At 39.2% G+C, this 13,828-nt stretch overlaps 1 protein-coding gene and 1 pseudogene across 1 annotated transcript in view; one reads left to right on the top strand and one right to left on the bottom strand.

The window, feature by feature from the left end:
- Window positions 1-233, top strand: part of LOC103213353 — a 2,152-nt pseudogene extending 1,919 nt beyond the window's left edge.
- The window catches only part of ROR1 (receptor tyrosine kinase like orphan receptor 1), a 254,000-nt gene that overhangs the window by 32,028 nt on the left and 208,144 nt on the right, over window positions 1-13,828 (bottom strand). The window lies entirely within an intron of this gene.

Raw genomic sequence — 13,828 nt, 5'->3', positions numbered from 1 at the left:
GAATCATGATTTTGGTAGGAGGCACACTGCCTGTTGAGGTATACTGCCACTTCCCGGTTATGTGTGAGGACCAGAATTTGCCCCTATGTCTATATCTCCTTAAAACAGACCTGGGAGCTGCAGCCGGCTCCAAGAGCCCCACCCAGGTGATAATAGTCAAGCCCCATGAGGAGTACCAGGAGGCCTATGAAGAGTGCTTTGAGGAGGTCTAAGCCCTGCCGCCACCATTGTGAAAGACTGGGGCAGCAACCTGGCACCTGCTCAGCAAGCTGTTGGGTAGGCGGTCAGGCTGCCCTCACTCCCAGCATCTCCCCTATTGCTTGAGGCATGTGTTCTTCCCAAGCAGCTCCAACAGTTATTTCATGAGGATAAAGCCAGCATCTTCTCAATCAGTAGTTTCCTGTTGAGCTTACATGAAGACAGTTTCAAGAATCTGGTGTGGAGGAAGTAAATGCTAAGACTAAAAAAAAAAAAAAAAAAAGACCAGGTTTGCTGGTCTGATAGAGCCTGGTGAGACCCCTGAGATTATGGCCCCTAGCCACCCTTCAGGTCTGGAATTGAACTCACTCCTGTGGCTTTCAGCCAAACAACAGACAGACATATGAGGTGAACATTTACATCAGGTAGATACACTTCTTGGAGCGATCAGCTATGGAAGAAAAGAAGGACAGTGTTCGTTCAAGGGGTGGGAGCTAAGGACATTGGGAAGAGATAACTACCAGGAGGGAGTAGGAAGAGAGCTGTTACATTGTGGGTATTGCAGTCACTGCCATGAGACAAAATGAGTATGAACTGCTGTATGGAAAATGAATTTGCTCTGTAAACTTTTACCCAAATAACAATAAAATGAAAAATAAACAGCACAGTAAAAAAAAAAAAAAAAAAGAATAAATGAAGTACCTGGTACAACTCAATCACTCATTACTGTTAGATTTCCTTTTCCTTTAGAGTTAGAGGGGATTCAGGAATAGATGTATTGGGCTGGAAGTTCAAAATTGCTTTAAGCAAGAAACTTAACCTCTCTGACCTCACTTTCCTTATTTATTCACCAGGAACAACAATACCTGCTTTACCTATCTTAAGGAGTCCGGCTGGTACAGTATTTAAAGCACTCAGCTGCTAACTGAAAGGTCAGTGGTTCAACCCTACTAGCCACTCTGTGGAAGGAAGATGAGGCAATCTACTTCCATAAAGATTTACTGCCTTGGAAATCCAATGGAGGTCCCTATGAGTTGAATCTACTCCATGGGAATGGGTTTAGTTTTTTCGGTTACCCATCTTAAGGAGCCTTGGTAGCGCAGTGTTTAAAGTGCTCAGCTGCTAACTGAAAGCCACTCTGTAGTAGAAAGATGAGCCTGCTTCCATAAAGATTTAGAGCCTTAGAAGCCCTATGAGGTAGTTCTATTCTGTTCTATAGGGTCTCCATGAGTCAGAATTGACTCGATGGCAGTGGGTGGGTGGGTTACTTACCTTATTTGTTTCATGTATGAATCAAATGAGTAATGTTCATGAAAGAAGCTTGAAAAAATGGAAAACAGGCACATAGTTGCTGGATGCTAACATTATTATTAACAGTCTTAAAACTTTTCAGATTGCTTCGTATCCTGGGTGGGGGCAGATCTCTGTTGTTATTCTTGGATTTTTAGTAGAATCATTATGAGGGTAACGATTACAAACGGAATGAGAATAATTTAGTACTGATGTAATACTAGTCATTTTTCCAGTTTAGATTTTTAGCAACAAGAGAAAGTAGAGGCCTCACCTGTTTGGCAAACAAAGGAGTCTATTCTGTATTCATTCTGTATCAGATTATTCATGGGCTGCCTTTTATTGTAAATGGAAGTCTGGGACAAATTCCCTTGTAGGTCTACAGAAGAACATACTTCATGAAGCTAAATCCTTTAAACAAAGTCAAACTTGGCTCCTTCTGATTACACTGAAGATATGCAAATGAGTACAATGGGGTCAATGTCTTCTTGCCAAGTGAAATGATTAAGCAGAACAATACATGGTCACGTTAGAAGTCACAGAAAACAAGTTCAGGCCTACTGTAAGTCTATGATACAATAAGCTTTGTACTCACACAGTTCTCTGGATTTGGCTAGAAGGAAATTCAGTCTCTGGTTCAAAAGACCTTATATAAAAATATTCCAAAGAACAACTACTCTTACTAAAGGAAAATTAGAAAACTAACACTTGTTGAGTCCCTTTTCATGTTCTAGTATTTTTAATTCTTTCCTAACTTCATACTTTGATGTTATTATCTTGACTTTACACATAGAGAAATTGAGGCTGAGAAAGGAAAAAAGATTTGCCAAAGCCAGAAAGTAGTAGAGCATGGGTTGAAACAAACCTGCCTGACTTCAATGTTTCCGTGCTTTTTCAAAAATACTATTAATAATAATGGCTCTAAAATAGTATGTGGAATTTCTTTTCATCAATGTTAAAAGTGTATGCAATTTAAAAAAAATCACTTTAGGACAATGGACATTATTCTTACTATTCACTTTAAGGGGTAATGGACACCTCCACTGTATTACAAAGAAAATTGGCTAAAAATTGGAATGGTGAAGATTTTTAATACTTTGGAATAACTTTTTAAAAGTTAAATGCACATATTAGTTACGTGAAGTTAAATACTTGGGATTTTTTAAACCAACAATTTAGTCTGGATCACATGATTAAATTCCTTTTTTAAATCAACAATTCATTATCACAGTCCACATCTGACATTCCTGTTTTATTTTTACAATGATATTCAATACTTTGATTAGTAATTAAACATAATGGACAAAATATTCTTTCTTATCCTGGGGCTTAAAGCAAGGTAAACATGATTCCTTATTCAAGAAGTACTTACATAAAGTGAAATATCATTTAGGATATTACGTTGAGTTAAAATAAGAAAACTCTTGGAACTTAAATACTGCAAGGGTAGGAAGAAATCATTCAGAATCTTAGAATTCTGAAGAAATTAAGTAAGTTTAAATTTTGATCTTGTCTGAAAATTAAAAAATATAACAAAAAGGAATCACTACCACTTATTATTTGAAAACTATAAGATAAATGGATCTGTAGCAGATAGTGCCCTGTGCCAGAGATATTTAACTGTGTGCCTGGAAGTCAAGGAAAAAGGGTAGTAATTAGGCCTTTAATTGGTATGCTGAGTCCTGGCACTTGCTCTCTTGAATTGATGGAAAAAATACTAAGTACATGATCTATTGCATTGTGTGTTCTCCAATTAATTCTTAAAAAGACCCTGATGAAGCCATATATAGTGATTAAATGATGAAGAAAATAACTATAATAAGTTAGATGCAGTAACTCACTCGTGAGCACTTGAGAAAAACTCAATCAGAATGCACTTGAGTTGCCTACAACATTCCATAAACTCTCAGGGCCTCATTTTGCTTCTCTATAAAAGGAGTCTGTCTGTTTGTCATAATGTGGTGGCTTGTGTGTTGCTGATTCTAGAAGCTATGCCACCAGCATTTCAAATACTGAAATACTGTGGACAGGTTTCACTGGAGCTTCCAGACTAGGACATACAAGGCAGAAGAATCTGGCGATCTACTTTTAAAAAAACTGGCCAGTGAAGATCTTATTAATAACAGCAGAACATTGTCTGTTACAGGGACAGAAGATATGCCCCTTAGCCTGCAAGGCAATCAGAATACAACTGGGAAGAGCCACCTCCTCAAAGCAGAGTTGACCTTAGTGATGTTTCATGGCAGAATTTTGTAAGATCAATGACCTATTCATTGTAAATACTTTTTTCCAACAATATAAACAGCAACTATATATGAGAACCTGGCTGGATGGAATACACAGGATTTGAATCAACTATATCTGTGGAAAGAGATCATGGAGAAGTTCAATATCATCAGTCAGAACAAGTCCAGGGACCAGCTGTAGAACAGACCATCAGCTGCTCATTTTCAAGTTCAAGTTGAAGCTGAAGAAACGAAAACAAGTCCACCAGAGCCAAAGTACAATCTTGAGTGTATCCCACCAGATTTCAAGAATAGCTTTGATGCATTGAACACTTATGACCCAACACCATATGAACTGCAGCATAACATTAAGGACATCATACATGAAGAAAGCACAGGTCATTAAAAAGACAGGAGCTAGACAGGAAAGAAAGAAAAAGACCAAAATATATGTCAGAAGAGACTCTGAAACTTGATTTTGAATGTAGAATAGGTAATGGAAATAAGAAATGAAGTAAAAGCACTGAACAGAAAATTTCAAAGGGCAGCCTGAGAAGTCAAAGTATTATAATGAAATGTAAAAAGATCTGAAATTGGAAAACCAAAAGGAAAAACAAGTTCACCATTTTTAAAGCTGAACTGAAATGTATTAAAAAAAAAAGAAAGAAATCAAACAATGCATCAGGTAAATATACTATAAAAGACCTGTTTAAAGTGTAAAAAGCAAAGACAGCACTTCAAGGATTAAGGTGCTCCTGACCCACACCATAGTTTTTTCAGCTGCCTCATAAGCAAGTGAAAACTGGACAATGAATAAGGAAGAAGAATTAGTGGTTTTGAATTATGGTGTTGGGAAAGAATATTGAATATACTGTGGACTATCAGAACAATGAACAAATCGGTATTGGAAGAAGCACAGCCAATATGTTCCTCAGAAGGATGGTGAGCCTTCATTCATGTACTTTGGATATGTTATCAGGAACGACCAGTCCCTGGAGAAAGACATTATGCTTGGTAAAGTAGAGGGTCAATGAAAAAGGGGAAGACCCTCAATGAACTAGATTGACACAGTGGCTGCAACAATAGGCTCAAACACAGCAATAATTGTGAGGATGGTGCAGGACTGGGCAGTGTTTCATTCTGTTGTACATGGGGTCGCTATGAGTTGGAGCTGACTCAAAGACATGTAATAACACCAAGAACAATAAAAGGAAAGAGTTGGGCTAATTTTTCAAGTGCTAAAATTCAATATATTATATAAGATTAAATTTCCTTTGTTTTTGATAGGATTATTTTGGAGTGGTAGACCAAATACATTTAAATATCACACAACACTAGACCAGTTGACTCAAGATATCCTTATGGACAAGACAGAGCGCTGGATAATAATTTTAGATGGATTTGCAATTCACTAAACACTTGTATCCTAAGGATGGTAATCAACAAGTCAGTCAGATTGTAGATGGCCATGCTCAAAGAAACCTGTCTTTTCAATATTTTCTTACTTGATGATATCTTTATCAAAATTGAAAATGGCCTGAATCTAGGAGAGGTGTCTCATTGTTTGAAAATAGAAATAAATTTTAAGGATTACACAAAATGGGCTAAGATAATGATCCCAAAACCAACAGCTGAAAATTTAGCTTGCAGCTAGGTTAATGATCTTGCTTGGAAATGTTCGTGATTAAGCAAATCTACTCACTAAATGTTGATATGACCAAATAAAGAAACAAAAAAGATTAGTACATCTTAGTGGAGAGGAAGGCTCAGTGAAACCCAAAAACAAATTTATTAAATTACTCAAAAGATTTCCACAAATATAAAATTTATTTCTACATAAAACCCTCCACTGTAATGCTGGGTCATGACCAAGAACAGCATTGTCCTCATCTACCTGTTCTGGTTATGAAACGCTTGGAATTTATAATTCTCTATACTTCACATTTTTAAGAAGGGCTTTGAACAAGCAAGAAACATCCATGGGAAGAGGAGGATGAGTACAAAAACTACAGGATCTTTAGAATCAAATGAAGTATTTGACAGAGGTCTTCAAATTTGGATGAAAAATTATGCTAGAGGTTACAAACTGGATGTAGTGCATGAATGCGTTCATTATTTAGTCTTTTTTTCATTTTTTTTTTAAAGAAAAACTGTTAGTTGTGTTTTTAATTTGAATTAGGGGCCAACATTTTTAATTTGAATTAGTGGCCAGAAATCAGATTTCATGTATAAATTTTGATTTATGTACAAGTTGGAAGGCTAGATTATAATATTGTTAGATGAGTTTGTAATTCACCAAAAAGCAAAACTTTTGAAGAGAGAGACTCTTCACATAACCATTTGGAGTGGAGAGAGTTCCCTGTCACGAGAAGTCTCTGGCAATGTTATGCGGAAGCTGGATGACAGGGGAGCAGAGGCTGTATCTTTACAGGGGGCATATTAAACTGGATGAATTCCATGGTTCCTTCCCAGGTGCTATGATTTTATAAACTGAGATCACATAACTTACTTTGACCCCTACTGAAGTTTTATCTTATGACAAAATCATAGGCATTCCTCTGTTACGAATGAGATCCATTCCTTACTGTGTGTTTTAAGACTTTGTAGGTAAGTTGGACCAGGTGCATAGTTTCTATTTAGCTTTACTTTAATTGTATAGTGCCTAAGACACTTGGCTGCTAACCAGAAGGCTGGCGGCTCAAACTGACCGGCTACTCCTCGGAAGGAAGATGGGGCAATCTACTTTCGTAGTGATACTGCCTCAGAAACCCAATGAGGGGTGGCTAGGAGTCAGATTCGACTGGCTGGCAGCGAGTTTTTTGTTAGTTTACTTTAGTGCAAGAAAAGGCTCAGGGCCTTTTTAATGATTTAAAAGCTGCATTTGCAACAAGTGAAGCTATTGTGATGAAGAATTTGTTGCTAGTAGGGGTTGGTTCAGTCTTCAGTGTTTCAAAGTGAAGGCAAATTTATGTAACATTAAAGGGCAAGAACCAAAACCAAATGCACTGCTGCAGGGATCTGACTCATAGTGACCCCTCCTTGGGTTTCCCAGGCTGTATCACTACGGAAGTTGATTGCCCAACCTTCCTTCAGAGGAGTGGGAGGAGTGGTCGGTGGGTTTGAACCCCCAGCCTTCTGGTTAGCTGTGAAATGCCTTTGGCACGACACCACCAGAGCTCCCAAAGGACAAGAAGGAGCCTGTAATTTAAAGCCAGAGAATGCTGTTCTTCTCAGTGTCCTCAGCCCACTAGATCATGTCTTCCTTTTCTACCCAGCTCTATGCTGAGGTTGACCTCTGTGGGCCATATCAATGGGCATCCTTGCTCTCTGGCTCCTAGTTGTTGTTGTTGTTGATATGTGCCGTCGAGTCGGCCCTGACTCATAGCGACCCCTCCTTGGGTTTCCAAGGCAGTATCACTACGGAAGTAGGATTGCCCAACCTTCCTTCCGAGGAGTGGCTGGTGGGTTTGAACCACCAGCTTTCTGGTTAGCAGTCAAGTGCTTTAGCCACTATGCTACCAGAGCTCCTAGTTAGGTTTAGCCAATGGGAGACATTTGCAGGAGACAGGGCAAGAAGAGAGTATGGTTGATGCTTGTTCCCCAGACTCTGCCCTTGCCAGGCTGTGGAAGATCAGCTACTTCCTCCTACCAAAGGCCACGGCATTCACTGGAAGCTCTCTCTTTAGCCTCAGTTACACTCTGTGGGTTAAGGTTTGATTTATGGACAAGATGGAAAATGGGTTTGTAATTCATCAAATACCTGTACCCTAAAAGTCCTTGAATAGTGTTATTGCTTTCCAGATCTAGGGACGGCAATGCCTCCCACTGCTGCTAGCCTAGTCCTGTACCATTCCTGCCTGGTTTTCCCTAACTCTAGGGACAACTGAAAAACAAAAAATTGAGAGAAAATTAGTTTATGTTTTTAATGTTTATGGAACATGACCTAGTTAGAAGTTTTGGGTCACCATTGTTCTTTGCTCAAAATTCATAAAGACTGGGACTAAAGTACATCTTGAAAATCTCTGTAGCATAAAAATAACTCTTCCGGAAAGTTTCAAACTATACAAAGGAGGGCTCTATTCCCTCCTTCTCTCCCTCTCTCCACCTTCCAATTCACTGTAATGTTCAATTTTGGTTTGAAGAAATGGCTGAAAGACAAATTGCCTTACAACAGGTCTTCTATGAAATATGGGAGAAGGCTGCTGACAGAGTGAGTTAAAAACTGCAGTGTTCACAATCTGGAAAACATCTGCCTTGCCCCGAACTGTAAACCACCACGTTGTACAAAACAGTTTGTGACAAAGCAGAACCCAAGGCGGGTGTTTGTAAGGTTATGGGACAAGTCAAGGCTATTCAGGCACAGAACTGGGCAACATGCCCTTTGGCAAATTGTTGCAAGCCAAGGACTTAAAAGGAAATACAAAAGCAACAGGTCAGGTATGAAACCTCGAAATGGAGCCAAATGGTTCCCTGCTTTTCTTATCAATGAGTACTCTTCTGTGGCACTGGTTTAGGAGTAGAAACACTACTGCTCCTTGGAAGTTCAGGTTGTTTGAGACAGAGAGAACCCCTTACTTAGAGAAGAAAACATGCTAGCAGGGCTTGAGGAAGAAATGTGTCCTCAGTACTTGATCCAGAGTAAAATAAAAGGACAATAAAAATGCAATCAGGATTCTACTTCCCTCCAAAAAATCAAGACAGAAACTAATAGGGGATCCCAATTAATGGGGGAGGGAGAAAGACTGTAAAATATATGATGGAATACAGCCAAAGTTAAATGGCTAAACTGACATTTCCCATAGCTCTGTACTCAGAGCTGCCTATAAAAGCAATGATAAGGGCTGCAGTGAAATGGTGAACTTGGTAGCTATATCTAGGTGCCAGTTGGAGAGAACATAGGCAAAATGTTTCTTTTTTGACCTAGTTTCCCACCTAACCCATGGTATTTGGTTTGGAAGGTGGCCATAGTAACTGGAGGTGAAAGTGTAGTGAATGAAGGTTTACATGCAGGAGCTCAGAGAGGACCACTAACTCCCAGGACTGAGGCCCTGGGGCTGCTGGGAAGGGAGGAGAGATGAAACTTAATAGGGAAAAAGCAAAAACCACAACTCATTCCCGCCTGGATGGAGCTACTTGGGGAAATAGTCCATATCTGGGCTGAGTCTAAGTGGAGGACCCTGGAGTCGCTCAGGGTCATGTTTCTGTGCCCGAGGCCTCCATTCCTGCATTCCTGGAGCTGCAAATAAGAAAACCAGTGGACGGTGCCCCAAAGACCTAGAGAGCTCATGAAGATCAAAGGAAAGAGAAAAATAATGTTTATCCCCTGAAATTTTCTAGCATTTGTTCTTTAAGCGGTTGTGGAAGGGTGGACAGAGGACTGGTTCTAGACTCCTGTGGACTTCGTTTGTATTTTGGCTTTAGTGGTAAAAACAATCCTGCCTCAGCTTCTCCATTAGTAAAATGGAAATAACATCTTTATCCCAAGTTCCTGGGAGTATTAAATTAGTTAACTGTCACTTCTATTGCACAACAACTAAATTCTAAGTCAAATGCTGGTATAGAGATGTTAACACAACAAACATCAGCCATCACTGAAATGCAAAGCACGTAGCAATACACATAAATTATAGGAACTAGAGGATGCCTGGTGGCGCAGTTAAAGTGCTTGCTGTGAATAGAATGGTTGGTGGTCTAACCCAACAGTTGCTCCTTGGAGAAAGATGTGGCAGTCTGTTTCCATAAAGATTACAGCTTGGAAACTCTCTGGGGTGGTACTCTGTCTTATAGGGTCACTATGAGACAGAGTTTACTCAATGGCAAGCGATTTGGTTTGATTATATGACACAACTTATGGTGGTGGTCTGACTCTTCCACTAGACTGCAAGCTCTCTGAGGCTATGAACTGATCTACACTGTTCACAGAGTTTGAAACAGTAGAAACTCAATACTCGATTTCAGTGAGTGACTAAATAACCATTTTAATGGTTATATACCTGGGACATGAAAGAAAAGACAGGAAGGATGAGAGGTGAGGTCTTTTTTTCCTTTTCTTCCACTTCTCTAGACATTGCCTGGGTATAACCACACAGTCCTAGCAGAGCCAACTCCCAGAATTCACAGCAGACATATTTGGTTGTGTTTAATTTTATCTTGTATCCTAGAGTGAAAGTTCATGATAAAACAATCTGTGGCAGACTGTTCTCAAATGCCTTTATTCTACAAAGTACAGCAAATGCTTACATTCTGCATTTAATTAGGCCTATACTTTTTTTTTTTTAGCCTTACTTAGTTGAAACTAAAACAAAAGTTATCAGTGGGAAAATGAGAAACCCCATGGAGATTTTGAAATCTCCTTAACTTAGGCTTAACTAAAGAATGCAGAAACATTTCCCATGAGACTCCATCCTATTTGGGAAGGAGAGAGAAAGACTTGTTTCAAATTTGCCCTACTAGCTCACAACATCTCATTGTAAGATGAAAAGTTAATTTCAGTATCTATCTATCTACACACATACAAAAATACTCACATATGTACAGAATCGTAAGTGTGAGTCCTTGGTTGACTTTTCATTCACAGTGACTTGGACTAGTTACTTAACCTTTCTAAGTCTCAGTTTTCTTTCTTGTCTGTAAAATGGGTGTAATAAAACACTATTTGTGAGGCTATAAAACTAGCCTTAGTTTTATGCAAACCTCCTTGAAAAGAAGATGGGGCAATCTATTTCCGTAGTGATACTGCCTCAGCAACCCAAGGAGGGGTCACTATGAGTTGCACATAACAACAGCACATAACAACAACAACATTTGTAAGGCTATAAAACTAACCTTAATAATGGATTAAAAACTTTTAGCATAATTTTGGCTTACTGCAAGCACTCAATAAATGGTAATTGCTATTAATATTATTGTTATTCTATATTCTACAATTGTATAGTGTAGAAAAACCCACTGCCATCAATTCGATTCTGACTCATAGTGACCCTACAGGACAGAGTAGAACTGCCCCAAGTGTTTCCAAGGCTATGAATCTTTACTTAAGTAGACTGCCTCATTTTCCTTCCATGGAGGGGCTGGTAGTTTCAAACTGCTGACCTTTTGGTTAGCAGCCGAATGCCTTAACCATGGTGCCAACAGGGTGGCTTATAGTGTAGAAACCAAACGAAACCAAACTCACTGCCATCAAGTAGATCCTGACTCATAGCAACCCCTCCTTGGGTTTCCGAGGTGGTATCTCTACAGAAGTAGATTGCTCAGTCTTCCGAGGAGTGGCTGGTGGGTTTGAACCACCAGCCTTCTGGTTAGCAGTCAAATGCCTTAGGCACGATGCCACCAGAGCTCCCATAGTGTAGAAAAGGGTTTCTCCAATCCAGCGTGTTTGACATTTTGGCTTGAATGATTTTTCGCATAGGTTGTTTTGTGCATTGTAGGGTGTTTGGCAGTATCCCTGGCTTCTACCAGATGTCCGTAGCGACTATTCCCACCCCTACCAGTTGTGACAACCAAAATGTCTCCAGACATTGTCATATGTTCTGTGAGAGGCAAAATTGCCCTGGGTTTAAAACTATTGATGTATGACAAGAAGCAGTGGTCCTAGAGATAGGAGGCTGGTTCCTACTAATTAATTTGTGATCTTGGACAAGTCTTTACTTCCCGGGGCTTTCGTTTTCTCATGTGATAAATTATGGTGGAAATTCCTACCTTGTTTGTCTTTCATGGATTTTGTGAGGGGAAAAAACTCAAATGCTCTAAGAAGTGCTATCAAGTAGCATGCTATGAAGATTTTGTCAGAACTTGGGCTGTTAAGGGGTGATTATGAGAAGCCTTGCCTCAGAAGAACAGCTGATGCTGACCTGCTCTGTTCTCTGATTCTCACACTGGGGAGTCACCAGCCTCTCAGCAGTTTCTTATTGATCACATGTCAAGAATCCCCAGTTCTTTTAACGGATGCATTTGTGGCTTGGCTTGAAGAATTAAAGAGGAATTGTTTTCTTTCTAAATGAAATGAATTTTTTTTTTTTTATTCTAAGTGGTGAAAACTGCCTCATCACCTCTACATTTAACTTTCATCTAAATCTCTCTCTCACATGATCAGAATTAACCAGTCCTCAGAACTATAACTGTGTCCTCTGCAAACTGAGATTCAGAAAGAATTATTCTGAGAGTTTCTGACATCACTGTACTGATTAGTACTATAATGTTGTTGTTATGTGCCGTCGAGTCAGACCCGACTCATAGCGACCCCTCCTTGGGTTTCCGAGGCAGTGTCACTATGGAAGTAGATTGCCCCATCTTCCTTCCCAGGAGTGGCTGGTGGGTTTGAACCTTCAGCCTTCTGGTTAGCAGTCGAGTGCCTTAGGCACTATGCTACCAGAGCTCCTAATATAATAGTATACTGAATAATAGTAGGATGGATTTCTTCATCAATAAGGAAACATTATTTGATGTCACTGTATGCTGTAGGAATCAGCATGGTGGAATCCAGAGAGTGAGCCTATTGTCCTTCTTGTATTTGTCCCTGAAAAACTTCAGTTGGAGCTAGTAGAGTGTCTGAGAAAAGACCATAAGCTTTGTAGTTTGATCACAGCTCTGTAGACAGATGAGGGTTCAAAGTCCAACCCTATCAGTGGTTAGCTATGTGATTTAGAAAAGTTATTTCGCTCTTCTGAACCTCACTGGGAGGGTGTTAATACCACCTCTTCACCATGTGGTTATAAGGTATAAGTAGAGATGATTACATAAAGCACTGCATCAAGCAGGCATCTAGTAGGTATTTTATAAATACAAGTGATCTCTCTCTGTAGTCTGAAAGATCTTTAATGGTTTTCTTTTGTGTCTCAGAATGTGTGATTGCTTCAGGAAGACTGTTGAAATAAAAATCAAAACTTTTTATAATTTATAATCTTTACTTAAACTAACAGAGCTTGAGTCCTTAAACAAGAGATCAACAAAGCTTCCAGCTTAGGGGCATATTATCTCCCTACTCTTGATAGGCATTAGTTAGAAATTAAGGATCAGAAGTCACTTAAAGGTCAATGGCAGTCACCTAGTGAGCAGTGAACAATGTGTTTCTTTTGAAAGAAACCTTTCAAAATCATCCCTTTGGTCTCCTTATGGACACACATCAGTATCCTGAGACAACACAGTAGAGAAGCAGTTAAGATGAGGTTTGGAGTCAGACAGACCTGCCATGCACTAGTTGGGTGACCTTGGGCTGTCTAAGTTTCAGTTTCATCATCAGTTAATAATACCTGTCACACTATGAGAATAAGTATAAATAAAGCATGTGAAAACATTGAGCACTGAGACAGGCACATGGACACAGTAAGTGTTGCTTTTATCCTTGGCTCTTCTGTAGATCTTCAGTCTTGCCTAGAGAAGGGATGAGGTAACTAAGTAAGTAATTGTAAATCTATATTAAAAAAAAAATTTCTCTTCTCTTAATGTTAAATTTAATGTGGAGAAAATTCACAAACTATGAAGTATGAGACATTAAAAATACTGGATAATTTTCTATGAAGTTACCAATGGTGGGTGTGAGAGTTTACTTCATAACTTATTCTTTATCCTCTGTATGAAGGTATTTTAAAATCCAGAAACACACAAAAGGGAGTGATCACCTCTTTCTCCAATTTAATGTGTTCAACTATCCATAAAACCATTTTGTAGAAGAAAGTAATATGATATCAGGTGACACATAAAAATGAAATTGTAGAATAATAGTTTCTCAAATTTTCATTACTAAGGGTTTATTAGGAGACCTGGTAGCATGGTGCCTAAGGCACTTGACTGCTAACCAGAAGGCTGGTGGTTCTAACCCACCAGCTACTCCTTGGAAGGAAGGTTGGGCAATCTACTTCCGCAGTGATACCACCTCAGAAACCCAAGGAAGGGTCGCTATGAGTCAAGTCTGACTTGATGGCACATAACAACAACAACAATAAGGGTTTACTATCATATTTTTATTACTTTCTTCATTATGTTTTAGCTCCTCCTCTTCTTTGTTCCATGACATTCATGCTAATCTCTACTGTATCATAAATGCTGCACTGTAATTGATTCAGCCACTTTACTGTAGATCAACAGAAGCAAGAATCACATTTTATCCCTCTCTCAGG

The sequence above is a fragment of the Orycteropus afer genome, unplaced genomic scaffold (assembly GCF_000298275.1).
Source record: "Orycteropus afer afer isolate SDZICR_OR568_19922 unplaced genomic scaffold, OryAfe1.0 scaffold00016, whole genome shotgun sequence".
Lineage (NCBI taxonomy): Eukaryota > Metazoa > Chordata > Mammalia > Tubulidentata > Orycteropodidae > Orycteropus > Orycteropus afer.
This window is presented reverse-complemented; position numbering and strand designations above follow the sequence as displayed.